The sequence below is a fragment of the Corvus moneduloides genome, chromosome Z (assembly GCF_009650955.1).
Source record: "Corvus moneduloides isolate bCorMon1 chromosome Z, bCorMon1.pri, whole genome shotgun sequence".
Classification (NCBI taxonomy): domain Eukaryota; kingdom Metazoa; phylum Chordata; class Aves; order Passeriformes; family Corvidae; genus Corvus; species Corvus moneduloides.
Genome location: NC_045511.1, coordinates 30,065,655 through 30,087,503, shown reverse-complemented (window position 1 = coordinate 30,087,503; position 21,849 = coordinate 30,065,655). Strand labels below are relative to the sequence as shown.

At 41.3% G+C, this 21,849-nt stretch overlaps 1 long non-coding RNA gene across 1 annotated transcript; it reads right to left on the bottom strand.

The window, feature by feature from the left end:
• Nucleotides 1–774: 774 nt before the first annotated feature.
• LOC116438477 lies at nucleotides 775–8,648 on the bottom strand. The gene is made up of 4 exons (XR_004237767.1): nucleotides 8,438–8,648; nucleotides 6,272–6,402; nucleotides 3,613–3,652; nucleotides 775–3,532 (listed from the first exon to the last, which is right to left on the bottom strand). It is a non-coding gene; the product is annotated as an uncharacterized LOC116438477 (long non-coding RNA).
• Nucleotides 8,649–21,849: the final 13,201 nt, after the last annotated feature.

The window sequence follows — 21,849 nt, the reverse complement described above, 5'->3', positions numbered from 1 at the left end:
ATTCTGTTGTGCTCTGGGAAGTGGTGACGTGGTATGAACAGTATGAACAGTTCTACTTCATTGGCCTCAGACACACAAAAGTAGAGAGGCATGATAATCAGTAGCAGTGCTGGCAAGACTGGAAAACAGAGCTATGATGAGGCCTGATGAAATGTGTTCTTCTGGACATGTGTTAGCATGCAAATCTCTTGATAGCGAAGGCTGATAGCTGTTGGGAACTTTTCCTTACCCAACAGACAGTACTTTCCTAAGAAACCAGACAGTTTATGTTTCATGAGCCACTGGAAGGCACGGAGATGAAAAAAAAGAAAAAAGAAAGTGTGCTGGGGACCTTGAGCATTGCATGCTGAATGTCTGGCACTCTAGAGCACTCACGAATACTCCTAAGGACCAGTGAGAATAAATAATTTTGCATTGACCTTAGTGAAGTAAGACCATCTTTGAGTTTTTATAATGAAATAATTCTTGCAGCACTAGTGTTGAAACATGAAGAAAGGCTAAGGGGATAAAATTTGTTCTCCTGATGGAAGACTTCAGGTGTGTATTACAGAGAGCAATGGTTAGAATTCTGGACTAATTCACACATGTGAAGACTACAGCTGACAGCTACAGAGGTCAGCATATTAGCTCTTAAGTACAAAATTTTGTCCAAATTGTGAACAACTGTTGGCGATCCTGAAGTCTTTGAGACCAAGGAGACAGACAGTCATATATTCACCAGACATGATCAGACTCGAAGAACACACAAACAGGAGATCTCACCCTTGCACTTCATATTTTCCATTTCTCCGTCTTTAATGGCAAGAGAAATTTTCACTTTATGTGTAAGTAATATCCATGCAACATGCTGAAGAGTAAAATCTCCAGTATGAAATTGGGTGGTCTTCTCCAGAGGGTTAATCATTATGCTTTATTTCCTATTCTCATTGGCTTGCTGAATCCAAAGAAGAAGACGTACCAGAAGAATTTTTTTTTTAAAGGCGGAAGCCTGATCTTTAAAATACATTTTTCCAAAAGCTGTGTAACTTCTTTGCATAAGAAGAGCACAAACTGTCCTCCCCTGCAGTCTGTTGTAGACCAGGTACAGTTTTACACAAGAAAATTTTTCCACAGATTTGAACAACTTACCCACTTTAGCTTGTTGCGTGCTTTAAACACAGATAACACTATAAATACAGTGAAAACCAGGCTTTATTTTCAAAGTCAGAGTTTCTTTAACAGAGATCGTCATGGACAATGAAATCCCAGAACGTTCAAGCTGACAGTCTAAATTCTGTACTGCTTTAAATCTTACACATATTACCCAGAAGGAGAAAAAAAAAAAGGATTTCTGGAGATATTAGTTACTCAGTTATTGTTCAATTTATATTAATTGTCAATTAACATTTGTTTTTCTTGCATTCACAATACAAATGGAAGAAGAAATGCAGAACCTATCTACAGTAGAAGTTTTCAACTCCTTGACTACAGTCCTACAAAAAGCAAGGTGTAAATAATAAAAAGTTTTAAATTTAAAAAAAAAGTTTTAAATCCAACCAGATGAAAATGCAGGCAGGTGTATTACAGTGTTTATAAGCTCGAGGTTCTCCTTGTAAAAAGTATATGTTACTTACAAGAATTCATAATCATTTTCTCCAATATCTTAACAAAACCAAATTCTGTAATTGAGACAACCACTCATAGGACTGCATTGTTTGCCCCTCACAGATATGGGGCACAGAAAGGATTTCTCTTATTTCCAGGAGAATGTTAAAGAACTCCTTTTAAAAGTAATTGTAAAGTGAGCAGAAGTAAAGTGGTTGGGGGACCTGGGAATGAACTGACAAGGTCCACAGGTACCAAGGAGAGTGACTTCAACCTCAGTTATGAACAAAAATAGCAGACCAGTCAACAGGAGAATTTCAAAGACACAATCAATATTAAGTCTGGAGCTTTAGACTGTATTGATTTTTTGCTACATTCAAAGTTTGACCTTGCAAAGCAGGCTGGCTAGGCTATGGGAACACTAAGGAACAGGTGGGTCTTCACCCTGCCTCTCTTCTCTCATTGTGGTGACCCAGCAATAAACTCCAAAGCTGTCTACTCATGTCAAGGTCTCAGAAGAAGCTGTAGTTGCTGACTCAGGAATCAACACTTTCAAACTTACTTCTTCATTACCCTGCAAGTGCCTATTGAACACATTTTGGGAACACAGTACTCGAAGTTCTTGGAGCGATTGAATTGGAAACCTGAGTCTGTTTTCCTGACCTCTCTACTACAGTTACCTGCTCGCACAGATATACCAACCGAACAGAGGATGTGACTTTGGTGTCCTTCCCAAGCCCAGTCAAGGCAGCTGGATTTTGTAATTACAGACAGTAAGGTTTCTTAGAGGTTACTCAATTCTTCTTGTTTTGAGGGAAAACTCCAATCAGGATTTGCAAGCACCCCTTCAAAAATTCTTTCTTGAAATCTAGTACATTTCTTAGGAGAAAATGGCATTTTCACACACACATCACCTCTGAAATGTCCTCGTTGAACTTGTCCATTTACATGAGTAAACTAATTAGCAGTAAACAGAATACATCTTAAGGAAACTTCAGATTCTTATTCACCAGCAGTTTGTGTGTTACTTTTTGAATTGCTGCTTCAGCTGGGCTGGAGACCAGCTGTAATCTAAATAGAGCACTAGCCAGAGTTCCAGAAGGAAAAAATGCCATGGACCTCAGTTTCAGGCATATAGAGGCATTTGCAGCCTGCAAAAATATGCAGTCCTCAGCTGCACTACCCTAGGAACAGAGCAAGGACATATATAAGGTCCCATCTGCCCATTATGCTCTACTCTGCTGCCTGCCACATCAAGCAAAAGTAGCCTGGGATGCTCTACCATCTCCCAACATTTAATCTAGATTCTAAACCCTTGTGTTTGTATTTGTTGCTGAATATGCCTCAGCTGTATTCTCTAGCTTTGATCCTCTCTTAGGTTGAGATGGAGGAGAAGAACCAAACTTCAGCAGAAGTCAAGACTGACATTGTGAATAAGACATTGACAAGAAAGAAAAGATAGACTTCTTCCCTCATTCCCTGCTCTCTGTTTCATCTACTCCCTTGACTCATCACCTATTACTAGCAGCATGTCATATTTACATTTTCTCTCTTGGAGGGAAGTAAAAAATACATAAGTTGAAACTTTCTTACAGATTTGGCTGGTCATCACACAAACACTGCACATTTGCTTTCATTGCTGTCCAATAAAAATTTTATGCTTTTCTGACGTAGCAAGCAGTTTTCTGGAGCACATGGTAGGCAATGCTAGTCAATTTTGCAAAGCTGTGAAACATCTGGTACGGCTGTAATATGTTGGCAGTGCTATCCATGCTACTCAGCTCCCAGTGAGAATTTTTTTTCCCTGTGTGCCAAATTGGAGCTGCTGTGAGCTTTGGGAAGACTGAAGCTTTCCCTAGCAGGTCATTAAATGAGTCATCCGTCCTGAATGAATCTCTGTATTACATGGATCACATGTTTAGTAGTCTCACTGAATACATTTTCACATCTGGGAAAAAAAAAAAGCAAGGATAACATTTTGGTGATTCTGTTGGCCATAGATGTGATTTTGCTTGGATTGATTCTCACCTGTAGTCCTCCCTTCTTCTTGGATAGATGCCCTTCCTCCCTGGAAAAAAGAACAAATATAAGTTACTGTCTGTGATACATCTAAAGTCATGCGTCTTCTGTCACGTCTGAAGAACCTAGCCTCTTACGATCTTATGATCCCTGTGCTTCACACAGCCAGACCCCACACACAAGCAGCACTCTGGTTTCTCACTTGCATTCCAAGTTTCTGCATCAAGTGAGAGCTAAGGATGTGGGCAGCAACATCCAGTCACAGAATAGGAGAAAATCTGAGACTGCAAAGCATTAGGTACAGTGTCTGCTTGGTTTCCTGTGATAGTGTCACTGTTGGGTGTCAGAAAAAAAAGCCTTTCTTCAGGCCTCTTGAGAGCCTGCCTAATCTTTCCCACAGCTTGAAGCCTGCAAACATAAAAGCAGCCCAGGTTTTCAGCAATGTGAGGAGCCAGAAGATAACAACCTTGATACATTAAACATGATGCCACACCTGAGGATTTGCAAAGCTAGCAAAAGCTTTGAGTAAGGCCAGCTCAATGAGAACACGGCGTAGAATTAAGCTTCAGAACATATCCAGAACTGTGCAAAGCTTCCTTCTACATATGGCAAGGAGCATAGCACTTCCCAGAGTCCATTGACATTCCTAGAAAACTGGTTAAAGTCAGAATGCTCTGCCTGTACTGACGTCCCATGCACACCACAGTAATGCTGTCTAGTAGGTGGAAGTCTTTCTCTGCTTCCACTTTTGCTGCTCTGCAAAGAGCAGCAGTAGATTCATGAAGTCTTCTGCTGTTTCCAGTTCACCACCAAGCAGACCTTGGGCAGACAGAGCACATATGAGGAAGAGAGTTTATTTAAGTACCACCTCTGCTAATACTTGATGCTTTCAACCCCAATAGTGTCTGTAGCTACACAACTCAGTGCTGAATAGCAAAGGCTTTAAGAGGAAGGAAAAGCACAGGGATGAAGATCATCACTGTCTTGTCCATCGCAACCTGGTAGGGAAAAGCTTACCTTTTGAATCCAGTGAGCAGTTTCTCCCTCATATTATGCTGTCTCTGTCACTACTAACATACATGTGTTTTCAGTGCTGCTGGAGAAGCCAAGACTGACAGGACATGAAAGGAGGACCATAGGTCTCTTACTGTCTAATCAGCAAGAGGAAAGTTAGGAACAGCGCATGTCGCCTGATCCCAACTGCCCTTACATCCTTGATTTGCTGTGACCTGTGACTTTGACTTTGGTTCTGTGGTTTTGTCAGACAAATGATTTAATTTCTCCTGCTCTAGAAGTGGGGCTGGGACATGGGAATATGACTTCCTTGAGGAAAGGTGGTAGTTCAGACCTATATTTAAAGTCAACTCCGCATCCTCCTACTTCTTGTGCTTCAGTAAGGTCGCTGCCCCAAAGCTGCACAGCAGCCAGGCTCTGAGCCAGGCTCCAGACAAAGGAGAAAACATCCTAAATACGAAGCATCAGGCATTTTATCCTACTTTTCCAGAGTCTTAGCTATATCCTTGGCCATAAAAATTAATCTGCAGTAAGGATCATGTCCCAGCATTCTGCTCTGCTTTACTGCCAATTTCCACCCAGGCAGTTTCCATTAACACTGATCTGCTGCCTACACAGGTGCTCACTGCCCATCCAACAAGCTCAGACACAAGCAGGCCAGCCTCCACTGTCAAACATGTAGCCAGGTTCTCCTCTGCTCAGTCTGAGTCTGTTTACACCAGTATCTGGCCTGTTGCAGTCTTAACCTGTGTGCCCCAAGTCACCGAACAGCTACCGCACAGAAAATTGCAGACTAAAAGCACAGTCTTTAGGCATAAATCCTTGGGCTTTTCCCAAATGCTTCTCACCTGCTTCTTCTCAGGCCCAAGCCTAAATCAACAAACAGGCACTAAGACCACCCCAGTCCTGCTCTCTCCATGCCACAGACCTGCTTTTGGTGTTTCTAACATTAGCTATCACCAGAGCAGAATGTTTATGCGTAGCACCCCAGCCAAAGCTATGGTTACAGCCATCTCTGAAAGGATTCTGCAGGCTTACTTTAGTTCTCTCCCCCAGCTTTAGACCTACTAACATGCAGTTTCAGCCTTCACACACCTGTGTGTTAGTATGTTCCTGTGGAGTCAAAGCAAAAGAGGAAAATAGATGTTAAACCATCAATACCCAGAACTTAGCTTAACTTGAATTCAGATGTAAGCCATGACATTTTAGGCTGAAACATTTGATCCATAGGCTTTTCCTAAATAAAACACATCATTTTCTAGCTTAAGAAAATTGCGTTAACTCCTATTAGCAAGGTGTAGAAGACTGCTAACAGGTGCATGTTGTGAATTCAGTTGCCAAGACCAAGGAACAAATATGAGAGGATAGGTCTGCAAGTATGTAGTTTACAAGTCAGTGTGGCATTAATGGCCAAATCTCCTGCAACGCAAAAGACTTTTTAAATTGGAGCTGGAGTCACACTGTTCTTTGCATTTTAAAACAGGCTTTTCCAAAGCATTTTCTTAAACTATAGTTTGTATTTAATCCTGAAAGGTACCTCTTTATTCCTAAAAAAACCTTTTTTAAATAGATGTCATAGGCAATTCAATCTGAATTTTCAACTCCCATTTTACTTATCAAAAAGTAAAATGTTTTGGAAATGTGAAACCCTTACCTGGATTTGTCCCACCCAGCAATTCTGTTTCCATTTCCTCATCATTTTACTCAGCTGGAGCTTTCAACTTTCCTCTGGGGAGATAAAAGATCACCTTGATTCCTGCAGCTACTTGTATTGACTGTTGTTTGCTAGCAGGCAGAAAAACAGAAGGGCAGTCAGAAAAATAGGTTTCCCCTCATCAATCTAACCCCACAAGGCTTAGCTCTGCTGGCAACTCACTCACTTCCAGAAAGGAATTAAGTGTTTCTAACAATTGCGCAAATAACAGAAAGCTGCAAGATAAGAGCCACGTCCTCTGCGCTAGTCTTGCAGGGGTAATTCAGCAGGAAGTGGATATTCCCTCTATCATTTCTAGCAAGAAAAGGGGGCTCACTGGAGGAGGTCATTGCAGATGTGAAGTAAATCCCAGCTCACCCCTCAAACCACAAGACTTTACTCCAGATGGGGGCTGTCCTTATGCTTTCAGAAACATCAAGGGATAATGGCTTTTTGGAGTGAGTTGGAGAAGGATCTGCCTCTGGGCATTGGGTAGTGGGTGTAAAAAATGAGTTAAATGTATAGTAAAGGGATTTTATAGAAGATTAGCTGTAAAAACAAAGTCACACGTTTGTCTCAAGGAAAGAAGTACCTGAAGAAGGACTAAATATTTGTCTTTTTGTATCTCTCTTCCTCTGTCTAGGCTTTTATCTTACATAAATGAGCACTGTGTACACAAAATACCTTGTGAACAATGTTTATAAACCTCAACTGTGTAGAGATAGGGCAGATAGAAATGCGGAGATCAGTCTTCCTGTCAATCAGCACCACAGGTGCAGGCCTCTGCTTCTGATGGCACACATCATGACCAGCATCTGCTTCTGAAAGCTGCAGCTCTTCACTGGGTCAACTCAGAATGACATGTGGCATCAGCTAGTGGCATCAAACAATCAAAGCAGGACTTGAAACAATTGGATTTTCTCCATTTTCTCATCCCTAGTCTGTGTTTCAGTGGAGGAGTTTGACATAAAAGCATACAAAATAAATTTATAATAGGATGTGAAGCAGTAGAACTAACCAATAAGATAGGCTTCCTTCTGTGGTAAACTTCCTTACCTACCTTCAAAATGGTGATTGACTACACTCAGTGCAAATACAGGAGAATGAAATACCGTTAACCTTTCCACGACTGATTTTCTTTATTGTCACAGCTGTTTTGCCATTATGGAACAAATAATGAGATTCCTCAAGAAGGACTTTTGGAACACATAGCATTAAAAAGAGTAAGAATTCGTTCTGGTGTCAACAGAAAATGGGGTAAAAGAACATTTCAGGTAGCATATTACTTTGCATGTGTTGAGTTGGGTTTATCCAACATGAGTCCCTCTTGAAATGTTACTTTGTTGTCTTGAAATTATATTATTTTCCAAGCGGCTCTAAAGAGAAACATGGCATTATATAAATCTGTACGAAATGCAGAGATTCAAAAATCCCTCCCACCAGAAAGTCGATTATTCTAAACTGTCCTCATCTTCTACAAATAACTAATTCTTTTGCAGTGTTTTTTTGTCTATAAATCTCAAAGAACATCTATAAGCATGAGACCCTATTCTCAGCCAGGTGACATTTGTCGACTCATTGAATGTAGTGCAATAACTTCTGAAAGCTGCAGGAGTTTACTAAATTGCCCATGTAAAGAGCGGTAAGCACCTTATCATCTGCTCTCCTCGTTGAGGCATCATCAGGACCTGCCCCTGGTAAGAAGTAATTCATCATTTCATCTAAGCCATCAACAGAAAAAACACAGTACAAACATCTGGGTGCTGAGAAGCACCCATCCCAGTGTCTCCAAGAGCTTTAACTAGATGTTTTATACAGCAGAGATCTCTCCCCACGAAATATGCCACAAGAGTTTACACATTCTCTGCACAAATATCTTCTTCTTTAGGCAATTCTTCCTGCTAATTACTTCCAGCAATTATGTAAATACATAGGGACACAGATATAAAAAGAAGAACATGTGATGTCAGCTTCCCATATATTTAGAGTTTCACTTTTCAGCTAAAGGAAGGAGAGGTAAACAAGTAGTCCAGCAAAAACAACCAAGGGACCACCAAGTATGATACACCAAATATAATGAACACAGCACAACACAGTTGAGGCAGCTATAGGTTTGAAAATACATACCATCCAAATGGAAAACATCAGCTATTTAAATTCTCTTTAACTACTGTTTCTTCTGTTTCTCTCTGTTAAATCACCATGGTTTGGAGCTTTAACAAAAAAGGGTTTAATCAGCCTGTTTCTGATGTAGGGAGTAGGTTGAAGTAATAATAGCAGACTGGAAAGATGTCTTCTGTTGCCTAGCATTGTTGTGCCAAATATAGACACCATGTGTTACATCCCAGCCCAAGTGATCCCAAAGCATCTTCTTCCGTAAAGTCCCTTTTGCTTTGGGAAGGCAACACCTAAACACACAGCCAACTGAGAGAGAACAGAATTTCAATTCCATTGAATATAGTGAATAACTGCCTACCAAAATCATTCCTCTCCAAAAGCAGTCTATCTGTTGTTGGAAAGTTTAAAAAAAAATTGTAATAAAAAAAAAGCTTTTGTTTTTCAAAAGAAAAAACCCTACATTTCTTTTTTAAAGCCAGAAACAAAATGTCACTTCATTTTTCTCTCAAGCATAAAATAAATAACAGCTTGGTAATCAGCTCTCAGAGGATGAAAACATTTGCACTGAAATGTTTACTAGCATAGAGAGTGAAATTTTCGTTTAACTGATAATGTAGGAACAGTCTGCTTCTGGAAAGTTCAAAGAACGTAACAGTCAAGCAAGAGGTGGTAGTTTGTTTCTGAACCCGTAACAAAGCATTCACCACACATATAAGCAAGGTTGGAAAAATGCTGGAGGCTCTCTGTCCCTCAGTAACTGCCCCCTGATTTTGAAAAACTCTGGGTCCATATGCACACTACCATCAGTCTGTACGCAACCTTCAAAGGGTAAAATGCTTTTGTGATTCAAAACAGAGTGCAATAGAACACAAAACCGCTTTATTTTTTCTTTAGTAGTTCACAAGACAAATTGCCAGTTATTGACCCACAGCAGGGTTTTACAGATGTCTTTGATACTTTTCAGTGTAAAAGATACTTTAAGGTACACTTAAAAAACTGACATCTCTGTTTTTCCTTGGATTGTATCTAATTGACAAAGCCTAGATACTGAGCATGATGGTGACCAGAAATAATCTAATTTAATAGGAGAAGGCTGGGATAGGCTTAATACCATACTTGTAAACATTTACAAAATTTACAGAGATTCTCATTTTTGATGGAACAAAGTTCAGATCAACTCCCTGGTAACTTCTGGGGTAGAAGAGGGAGAGAAGGCAAAACCAAAACTGAGATCCCCTCATAACTGAAAACACATTAAAAAAAACTAAAAGCTTGTTTGTTTTGAAAATGCTTACAAAATCCTCATTTGATGCACAAATCCAAATTCAGAATCCTCCCAAGCTATTCCAAAATGGAGTTGATTCTTCCACCCCCATCTGATCTACAGTGAGTCAATCACAGCCCCAGGAAACTACATAGGTTTTAAAGCTACCTTGTAACACAGACGTCTCTCTGGCTTGTTACATTTGAAATTTAGGGGGAATTTTTAGTCTCTTAAAAAACCCTTAAGTTTTAGTTCCCAGGCAGCCTAAACTGATAAAAGCTTTCATGTAGGTCCACTGATTTTTCCCCACAGAATAGCTGATCCTTACCTTCTACCTCTGTCATATGCAACAGAGCAGAGAAGTCAAAATACCCCAAACATTCTCACATCCTTTCCATGATTGGCTTTTGATGCAACAATATAGACAAGTACGGCACAAATGCAGCCCTGCTGCTCCAGAATTTTTCAAATGCAGCCACAGAGATCAGAGGATAAATATTGCTTTATTTATAGTAAGAACTAATCACATCCTCTTACCATTGAAGGAGGCAATAACTGTTAACATTCCCGCATCACAGGAAGCATCTTCTTGAGTCAGGTACAGGGGATCCTTTGGTTGCCACATGACTCCAGCATTGTTTCTGTGCTTCTGTCTGACTGTACAGGGCATTAGCGTGGGCTCCAGGAGACTGCAGGGTAGATCTGCCCTGCTGGTGGCCTCACAGAAGTCTGTGCTGCCATTTTGCCACAGTGACATGACAATAAAGGAGTCCCATTTTTTGTAAATTGTGTTTAGATTTAGAGGCATGGACTTCTATTCAGGGCATAGGGATTATTCTCTTTCATACACCAGGCTTGGATTATGAAGTGGTAAACAAGCTTCACAGCCAAGGTAAAGACATTTCCTGCTCTCTTTTGGTTCTCCTTCTAGTGTGTTTTATCTTGTAATTGTAAAAAACAGGGAATAAGCCTACAAGGTACCATTTTTAATGTTTAATCATATTTTGTACAAGAAAAGTTAGATTATACCTGGACAAAGGACACAAAATATTTGTTCTTGCTAGCAGGATGAAACCTGAAAATTCTCGTTCTGTATTTAAAAGATGGAACTTATTTCAGGATGAGATAAGAATTAGCATGATCTAGAGCATTAATAGGACACACACTTCAGATTTCTTATTCCTGCAGATACCTTCAGGGCAGCTAGGAGCTGATATTTCCTGAGATATTTTAAGAGACCATGAAAGCACATTGTTTTTCTTACTGGGACAAAAAAGCACTTTTCACAGGCTTTATTTGATCTGGAAGCAGGGGAAAAAAAATCACAATCCAATAGCTAAGCCTGGAATCACTTCTTTTAAAGGTGTGGGACCCAACAAGTCCCCAGTGAGAGCAGCTCAATGCAAGTGACATGCTCCTCTGGTCAGGCTGCTGGTCTGGCAGTTTGGGTACCTAGTTCGGTTGACATCAGTTTTTGGTGTTTGCTATTCTCAGATCAGTGGCCTAACCAAGCATCCCCCTATGCAGCAATCAATCCATCAGAGGGCAATAAGAATTAAAAAAGAGTTGTACTACAGAACCAGATTTATTAAAAACTCTATCATTTATACCACCAGGAAAAGCAATACTGCCAGTTTGCAGCTGTCTTTTAAAAATAAGCTGTGCTGACCATTTTCTTAAAAATAACAGAAAACAAGGTAATCAATGAGACAGAAAAAGAGTGGAAAACCCTGCTCTGAGAAGCTGAAAAACAACAGTTAGTCCTACGGGAGAATATATCAGTAGAAAATCAGTTTGTTTACCCAGGAAAACCTGCTGAGATTAATTACAAGTGAAAGTCTGATATAATCTATTGTATTTCAGATCACGTTCCCAAAAAAGATATGCGCCTTCCCTATAGAGTAATTCTGTACGTGGTATGTGGTAGAGGCAGCCATCACATTAATACGGTTTATTCATGTGATTTCCTAGCATGGGAAATAGGCTGGGATCACAGAATGAGATCCAATTTCTTGGCTAGAGAAGTGAGCTCTTTCACAGAGGAGCACAGTAGCAGTATGAAAATGCGTAGTTGCTTAATCTCCACTCAAATCATCACCAGTATCTCAGCATACTCTTGATCTTCCTTGCTAGAATGCCGGGATGAATGCCAGGGACTTTGGCAAAAGCAATATGAATATGACCAACAGACCAAAGCACCAAGGCTAAACCCTGAACATGTTGCTTGCAAAGTAATCCCACCGATAAGGGAGTGTGCTTACCCAGAAGAAGCGCTTCTTTCTCTTTTTATGGAAACATCTGCAATTTTGACTTGACAGACAAAAAAGCAGAGGAAAGTCTTTCATCTTCATTCAAAGACTGAAATCTTTTCAGACTTGCCATTGCTGAGCTACCATTGGCATACCAACAGTGGCATGATATAAAAATATATGTGCTTTATTTCCAATGGAGAATATTTCAGGAACACTTCAGGATATTAAATGGCATTCCAAATGTTGCTGAACCAAACATTGTTCTGTCTTCTTTGGGAAAAACAATTTTCCTCAGAAATCTCATACCTTCATTCCAACTATGGACTCAACCCCATAGGTATTTCAAACATCGCCCGTGACATCATAGATGTACTTTTTCCTACAGCTATCAACAAAAGGAACAGAAACAGCAAACACAACGAGTTTTCTCCCCAAATTTCAATTCTGTCTCAGCTCAAGTCCTCTGCCTCACATCGCAGTCTATCTGCAGGTGGTTATTTCCACTTCTCAGACACATAATGCGAATAATTTCATAAGGACAACAATCTACTTGGTGTTCGGGTTTGGGGTCTTTTTGTTCCCTTAGGAGATATCCATGCTATGTTATGGCTCCCTTCCTTCCTTCTAAGCAGCAAATCTATGCTCTATGGCAAGAGGTGGCTTGAGATGAGCTGACACCCCTGGAGACTGAAAGCTTTCATATCTCCCCTATATGGTGCTATACTGCACCTTACTGCCTGGAGCTTCTGGCAGTGAATCTGACATAGAGTGTAACCACCATTGGGAGGAGAGGAAATCACACTGTCAATAAGAGAAAAGCCTGCTGGCTGGCCTATGGAGTCATGGACACTGGACCTCAGCAGGCAAGCTGTCCTGCTGTTAGAACATTGAAATTTAAGGGGAAACATTCCTTCTGCTTCATGCAAAATTTAACTCTTAAATTAGTTGATAGCTCTTGAGAGTCATCTGTCTTGAAGGCATTCTGGAAAGTTGCTGAATAGAAGAAAGACAGAAGACACGGTACTGATCTGTTCACATTTCACTTTTAACTGTTAGATTTGCTCCTTCAGGATCCACTCCTGCTGTTTGTATTATTCAAATAGATATGACTGGTTACTTTGACAGACCTTTCATGGGAGCATATTATTGCAGATTTCCTTCCCTGCTTTATGTTAGAACCCTCCATGTTCTACAATGAAAGGTTTGAGGGCTACAACTCTACAGCAACAGCTTCCTCAGACAAAACAGAAAAACAAGTGAAGTAGGAGAGAATTTCCCACAGTTGTGCTCTAGGTAGGGAGTGCAGCTCAGATCCTTCCAGCCTCATACGACCTTGCCAGACTGCTTGCATTCTCCACTGAATAACAGACCCAGCAGAAAGCTAAAGATCTAATGCTTTCCAGGAATATAACTGAGAAAGAAAACAAACAACTCCTGCTGCAATCAAGGGGAGCTTCTCCAACTACTTCAGTGAGCTTTCAGAAGGGTTAGGCCGAGAGGACAAGGAGTAGAAACTGAGGCACAGGAAGTTCCACACAAATATGAGGAAGAAGGAATAAGGAAGAACTTCTTTACTGTGCAGGTGACCATGCACTGGTTTCCCAGAGAGGTTGTACAGTCTCCCTCACTGGAGATATTCAAGGACTGTCTGGATGAACTCCTGTGGCATGTGCTCTAGGGTGACCCTGCTTATGCAGGGAGGTTGGACCAGATGACCCCCTGTGGTCCCTTCCAACCTGACCCATTCTATAGTTCTGCTAACTCAAAGTGAAAGATCTGCTGTATTCCCTCTGGCACCAGGAAAGAAACACACAATCTGCTGCTTCCTAAACCCTCATTTTCTGCACTACATAGGCTTACTATGTTTACACTTTTGCTGTCTCAGAAATGTCAAGCTCATCAAGAATTTGTAAAGCCTCGTCACCTGGATGTGTGTGATCACATGGGAAACTCAGCTCACCCAGGCCAACAGCAGGCACAAAATACAACTTAGAAGCCAGCCAGCTTCACACTACTGATATTGACGTCTACATTGGTTGGACTTGATGATCTCAAAGGTCTTTTCCAACCTAGTAGATACTGTGATTCTGCAACTGAGTCTTAAAGCCTCTGCACAGACATTTGAATCCTATAACTAAACATGTGTCAGTGTCTATATGACGATCTGAAGGGCACCACTGGGCCTGCCTGATGTTGCCTGGCCCCCCAGGGCTCCTCCTGCCTGCCCATGGGTACGGATGGTGTTGTTCCTCTCAGGACCCAGCCCTAGAGCCCCTGAAAGCCCTCAGCTCCCGCCATGCCCAGACAGTCTGCACAGTTAGGCAGGATGACTGTCCCCTTGCTCTGCTGGTCTGGCACTTGTGACACCTGAATTCTGTGCTGACTCAGCTCCTGGGCAGCCCGTGGCATGCCCCTGCATCTACACGGAGGAAAACAGCCTGGCCACCTAGTCTCCCCTCCAAAATATTCCAAGTTTTCTGTTTGGAAAAGGCAGGCATTAATTATTACCACCTCTCTCCTCTGGAGCAGACAGAACAAACTGCTCTTATTTTTCAACTGGGAGTCACCAGTTTGGATGGTGGAGAAAGGAAGACAGGGGTGCTGATGTAATCCCTAACTCTTTCGGGGTACCCATCTGCCAAGGAGGAAAAAGCAGATTGTACTCCCAGGCAAAGCTTGCAGACCATTTGTTCAGGAAGGTATCACGAGAGCAATGGGCACAGATCTGTGGCTGAGCAGCCAAGAAAGTAGAAGGCAGATGAGCATTGGGAGAGCACACAGACCTAGAGCTCTCCCATGCAGTACTGGAGATACAGGAGCAGTCTCTGCGTGCTTAGGGTAAGGCACTCAAGTTTCATCCCAACTCTCCTTTCCCACCAGTTTCTTTGGCTGTGGAAAGGACATAAATAAACACGGGGCGCATTCTTTCCTAAAAATCCTCTCAATGGGCATCTTGTCTTCCAGACACAGAGAAGAAAAAAGGTAATTGTGAAAAGATGTGCCTTTACTATCTTCATAAGCTGTGTTTAAAGGCCCAAGTCCCTTGAACATCCCACTCTCATTACAGGCAACTAAAGGCCAGCATCTGTCACCTATATCATGCTATTCCCAGCATGATTTTCTAGATACAGTCTTTTGTACACCCATGGGATGAGAAGGCAGTCTGCCCAAGGAACTCAGGGATTTCTTTGAAGTTCTTGCCATTCCTGGTCCAGTGCCCTAACTTAATTAACATCTTTGGCTAGGAACATGATAGTGAAATCAGAAGAACAAAAGAAATCACTCTTCCGATCAACTTGGATTTCTCTTCCAAAATAATAAATCTGTACTTGCAACAGAACCCTAAGAGTTTACACATTCAATAGATAACTGAAGTAAATAATTATTTGAACTTTCAAAAGTAATTTATTTTAATAGCCCATCTATTTAAAGAGCCCATCTGCTATTTAAATTATCCACAACCATTTGTTATTAAAAAAAAAATTGAACATATGTGGCTTTAATCTTTGTTTGGGATTTAATCAACGCTCCCAACCTTGCCAGGAGTATTTTAAATAAAACTTCTTTTTGTAAATCAGAGATTTTAATGAAGCATTACTAGCTGCCAGTATATTCTTTTAATAATCAGAGACAGGGTTCTGTCTCATGGCTTCAGAAAAGCTAGACAAAAATTGGTCTAAATTACTCTTCAAAGCAGCCCTGAAATATCTTCAGAATCTGCTAAGCATGTCTGAGTTCATTTCAGGAAGTTGCCAAGGTAATCTATGTAGTGAGAAGACTAATGAAGATCAAAATAAAAGTTGGAGAAAAAGTCGTCCCTTAATACTGTCTTTGTCCCAGACCATGACCCTCAACAACACTTATCAGGATAACAGGCCATTCACTGGAAACCCTTTCCCCTCACCCACTTTTCAGTGCCAGGCATGGGAAGCAGACAGTCCTCCTCTGGGAGACAGCATAGGGCTGCCGGTGACACAACAGTACCTAATTTTATCCTTCTGCCTTGTTTCCCAGGCAAAACGTCCCATAACAGAGCTTCACTGGCCAGATGGTCAGCTCTTTCTACATCATGTCACCAGGCAACATTCTGAAATGCTTTTTGCTGCTGTCTTTCATGGAGGGGTCTCCACTCCATTCACTTCTGTCCAGACCTAGGAACCCGTTATCCTGTACAGCTTGCTGTGTCCTGCCAGCCTATTCTCCGGTGCTGGCACTTCCACTTACATTTCTTTCTACCTACCTGACTCTGCTCACATTTAAAGAGACTCTCAGATCCAAATGCTGTCATGCATCCATGAGTCCAAGTGGTGGGTCTGCATTCAAAACTTGGAAGACATTTTACTATGGTACATTCACAGTGCTCCTAACCCTTTCCAAACTTTGTAAATGCCGTTATCAGCATAGTTTTATTCTTGCTCTTATCCCCTTGTATTGCTCTAGCTTTTATTACAAAAGGCTTGAGGAATCCAAGTGACTCCATTCTCCCTTTGTATATTGGGAAAAATCCTGGCGATATATTTTACGAGATCAGTGAGCCATAAAAAGTTGTGTGAACCTCTCAGTACATGGGTTCCCTACAGGGCTTGAGTTTTCTGCATACTTCTAGAGAGTTTAACACTGCTGTTTCTGCTTGTTGCTGCCCTTCTGCTACTATTGCACTTCCCCAGCCATACAGAACCACAGAGTTCTCTTTTGCACAGCAAGTCAGCCTCTCAGCGGAGCTCCAAACCTGGGAGGTCTAGGTACATTTTAGAATGTTGGGTAGCGTGTACACAGGTCTACCAAAAACCTGTTTCAGTATGCTACCTGCTGGGACACTGTTACCTAATATGTTGTGCAGTGTACAGTGCATAGTGTCAATACTACACCATAAAATGCCAATCTTCAGACACTTTGGGTGTCTTCAAGTCACCCTTAAAGGCCCAGGAGACGTGACAAAGGGCTAAGGGCAACAGCCATCTTTCTAGATCTTCGAGGACAAGTTGGATACGTATGTCCCTCTAAAGCACCCCTAGATGCCTGTTTTGAAGGGACAGAACCCTATTCACACAGTTTCGAAGTCCTGTTTGTTCAATGAGATGTGATTCAAGTCCCAGTCCTGAGCAATAGAATCAAAATTAGCGGAGAATGCTCTACCGTGGCCTTTCCTCATCCGCCTAGACAAGATGTATTGTCTCCTTTCTATTATTAAATCATGAGAACCCCCATGTGAGTCACTCCTGAACAAACCTTCCTCGTATCCCTGCTGTCTGTACCCACTTTGGTGTGAGAGTGGCTGCAGTAGCTCCCAATTCCTGAATATTCTCTGCTAATCCACCAAGCCTTCTTGGCACTTGGTTATTCAAGGCCTATTCAAATACCATCATACTTTATGCCACTTGACTTACCTTGGCTTTTTTCTGACATACTTTCAGTCTGTTTTTCATTCCCTTCATTTTCTTCATTGTCAAGTTAAGTGTGCCTTTTGACCACACTGATTATAGGCATCTCAAATAATCTCTTCTTTTCTGCTATTCTGCATCTCTCATACACCTTTGTTCAGAAAGGCTGTGCCAGAACACACTGAGAATTCCACTATCTCTGTGTCCTGTTCTGCACAGTAGCTAAAAGCAGGTGACTCTGTAAGAACAGAAGAATAGATCAGGCCTTATAGGTTGCTGCCCTTCAGCACTTCCACAGCTTCCAACAGTTTATAGGCCAGACAAATCATAAACTGCAGACGATGACTATTCAATAACCCTCTAAAGATTTGTCTTCCTTGACCTGCCCAACATCCTTCTTGAAACCCCACACATTTCCAGCATCCTTGACATCCTACAGAATGGATTTCCACATCCAACTGCAAAGTAAATGGACAACCATCTGCTTCATTTGTATCAGAGCTGCTAGCAAATACTCTCATATCATTACCCTGGCTCTGTGCTAGGAAAGAGCTAGTACTCTGCTTGTGAGCAGTCGACTCCTATTCATCTTCTGTAGGAACCATTTATTGCTTCCCCATAATTTCATCTAGTATTTCAAGAAAATCTTAGTGCAATTTTCATTTAGCTTGGGTCATTGAAGTTTCTGTGGTTTTACTACTTTTTCCCACTTCTTATCAGTATCTTTGAAGTACACATGAAGCAGAATGCATGGATTCAAAGCAAAAATGTAAAATTAATACCATGGAACTGTTGTCAATAACCTAAACCATGCTAACACACGAACATGATCTTCAGCATGAGATGGTGTGTATGCAACGAGGAGCAGAAAATATTAGGACTTTTCTTTCCGCACAGCTGTTTCAGGCTGTGGGTGGACAGTCCAAATTCTGATGTCTGATTCTCTGAAATCTCAATCCCCTGTGATCAGTGCCACATGTCATCTATAGATAGTATCAAAACTGGGGCCAGCCCTTATCTACCGCTGGAAATGGGCATGCCTGAAGCATGGTGTGCCTGCAACCCTAAATGTCTTGTGAAGCTCTACCAAAGATGAGTGAGTTTCTGCCTACCACATCACAGACAATATTAGTGAAACAAAGAAAATGAAAGTTGGTGAGAAATTTTCTGAAGTAGGTAGAAGGCAATAGGCATAGAAAGCAAAGCACCGTCAGTTCCCTGACAATTTGCCTCAAAAGGATTTGTTTAGCATGGGGGCAGCCAGAATACTCTTACTATTTTCCTATGGTCTTTTCCCTACTTATGCACTGGGTTTCATGAGAAAAGTGAAAGGCAGTGGTGGTCACTCTCTAAACTATTTTTGAACTCATGTATAGGATTGAAGTTCTAACTCCTACCAAGATACCCCACTAGCAATTTTAATATACTGCTTAGGAGATTGCTTCAGTGATATTCCCAATGAAAAGACAGTCACATCCTCATTACAACCATGCTCTTCAAGTTATTAATAGTTACCAAAGAGGCAGAGCATGTAGTTATAGAAAACGTTTCAAATCTGAGGAAATAATGTCACTTTTATTCAGTAATAAAATTAATGGATTTATAAAATTAGATTTGTTCTTAATTCAGGTTATTCCTAATATAACTTGGTCATTTTTAGCCACCTGTAAAAAGAGAAGGCTGCAGCTTAATTGGAAAACTTTCTCCTTTTATTTTTCTCTTTGTGTATTTGCAGTGTATGCAAATATACTCTACTAACCAGAGATTAAACCTACTTTTAGTCACGGCAGAATACAAAATTATGAAATTACTACTTGTTTTAGGATTGATGTCACACTCGAAAATTCCCTTCTCATGGCCATAAGGAAGAGAGTGGGAAGCAAACAATTCTTCAGTGAGCAAGTTGAGATCCTCAACTGGAGAAAAATCTGCCCAGACCTTCCAAGAACAGAGATGTTTATTATTAAGTGGGAAAGGGAGCACAAGAAAGGGTACCCAGAGAAAGGAGCTGGGAGAGGGGAAAAGAGGCCTGGAGAATGGTATTTGTAATCCCAAACAAGCACTGACTCTTCAAAGTAATGCTCAGCAGCTCAAGAGGTGTTTCCCAGTTACTTTCTGGAGTGATGGGGGATGAAGACCTGTACAAGCCAAATGTTTTCATCGCTGTAGCACTCACGTGTCTGTGAGTCAGCACTGAGGGTCTTCTACTGACCTGGAGGCACCAAGGTAATACAGAAATTTAACCGACTCCTTTTGTCTCTCAGATCTGGAGAAATATGTTCAGATATACAGAAAGAAAAATGCTCACCTGATGCAGTCTTGCAAAGCCAGAGCAGTGATTTGAGCTAGCACGTATACTGAGGAAGCCGCATGAGCCTAGTAGCTGCTAATATGCTGAGATTTCGTGTGAAGCTGTCAAAGTGCTCACAAAACCTGGCATTTTTACAGGCTGCATAACCGGCCAAGGGTCAGCACCCCTTTATTTACTGTTCCTCACAGAACCAAGCAATTACTCCTCCTTTAAAGCAGGGAATTTTCTAAACTGCACAGGTCCCAAGTAGTTTCGACACTGACAGAAGCTTCTGTTAAGAGGTAGAAATTGAGCCATCCTTTCTTCCTTATTGCAATTTCCTAATCTTTTCAACAAAATTCAACTCAATGAAAGAGACACCTAAGGTACACTTATGAGGCAGATATCCTGATTCCTTAAGCAGACAAGAATTCACCTAGATATCTATCTCAACTTATTTCAGCCATGGGCAAATCCAATATATAAAATTTCTACATGTTTCTTGAAAACAAGTAGCTTGTAAGGGAGTCGAAAATTAGAGCTCCCATTGCTTAAACACCAGAGGCATAATTCTAGCAATTTGTTGTTCTGTGAGTCGGCCCATCAGCCTGTGTGAGTTTGCCAGCCAGCCAGGACAACAGGAGCTTCCACTATCCCTGCTGGGCAGAGAAGATGATTCTTGCTCTCAGTAAAAACAATAAATCACACTGGCACAGAAAGTTAGATGTCTCTCATGTCAAAGGCCTAGAAGGGAAGGAAAGATGTGCAGCTAATTGGAAAATGACCACCAGGAACCTGAGTGCACTGACAGATTCTGCAATCTCTTGCTATCCAGTGGTTTGGCTGCCTGTGTGAAAATCCAGCTCTGCCATGGTACAGGCTTTTTACTTGGGACTGCTGGGTGGAAGCTGGATGAAAAGGACTGTGAAAAGCCTCATGTGGTATTTCCAGCTACACAGCCTTCACCCCTCGGCTTGGGAGCTACATTGATCCTTGCCTAAGCCACTCAGGTATGCTTGCGCCCTGACCATCTATATCGCTGGCCCTGACCATGTACCTGTCTAGACTTGAGACCTACCTAGTCACCATGAATTCATCTGGCCATCAATGGATTCTTGGTTGACTCTGGCTACTGCTCTCCTTCTTCAGGTGCTCCCTGCCAGCGAGATCCTTGCCTCTGCTGTGCTCACCCTTAGCTCCTGAATTACCTGTCCTTGTGAAACCGTCCTCCTCTTGCTGCTCTTTGGATAACAAGAGAGCAAGAGGCATCATGAAAACTTTCCCTTTTCTCCTAATTTATATTTTGCCAATGAATATTAAGGACTTATGGAAGGCGGAAATTGTGTCTCATATTCTCCTCACTTCAGTCTCCCTGGTTTTCTCACCATTTCCCTGAATTTCTACTGTTTACACAGTAGAAATTTTATTCACTTTAGAAAACCTTAATGTACACAGAAATACAGAATAAAACAGTGAAAACAACATTGCTTTCATGATGTTCACAGCTGAAATCACAAGTTGGGTGTTAGTGGGGTTCATTGCTGAAGGATCCTGTGAGTCCAAAAAGTTGGCATATATTTAAAGGAAGAATAGTTAGGTATTTGCATGAGACTAAATGGAAAAACTCCCTGATGTTCATGGATTTTCCTGAGCAAAAAATAGCAGGATGATGTGAAATTCTCAAGGGAAAAATCAGATATTTGCTCAGCTTTGTTCAGTTTTGTACATGTTTAGAGACAGGCTGCTGAGCTGGGGGGGGACCTTCATCTGAGGTAGCAGTGATATGCTTATGTTCCTATATTATTAGACTTGAGAAATTGAATTGGTCTGCAGAGAGTCGACACCTCTAGTAAAACTAAATCAATTACAGTCAAAAAAAGAATGAAACGAAAAAATTTTTTGTGCTAAACTGGTATTGTGGTGGAAAAATTCTGATTGTTTTTAACAGCTTGAAGACACATCAGCAGACAGAAACCACAGCTTAGCAACTGTGACCAGAATGCTTGTCTTTCAGCTTCCCCCTGAGGATTAAAAAGTATGTAAATAAGACCAAGTTGTTAGTCATGGCTAAATTACATAAACTGTTTTAAGACTACCCCATTGTCCCTTCTAGGAAGAGAGCAATTCCTTTTTAAACTGAAAAACCTGTAAAAGTAGCAGGAACACAGTGGAAGGCAGAATATCATTCTGTCACCAGTTCTCCTTGTCACTGGCAAACTGAATTGTCCATTGCT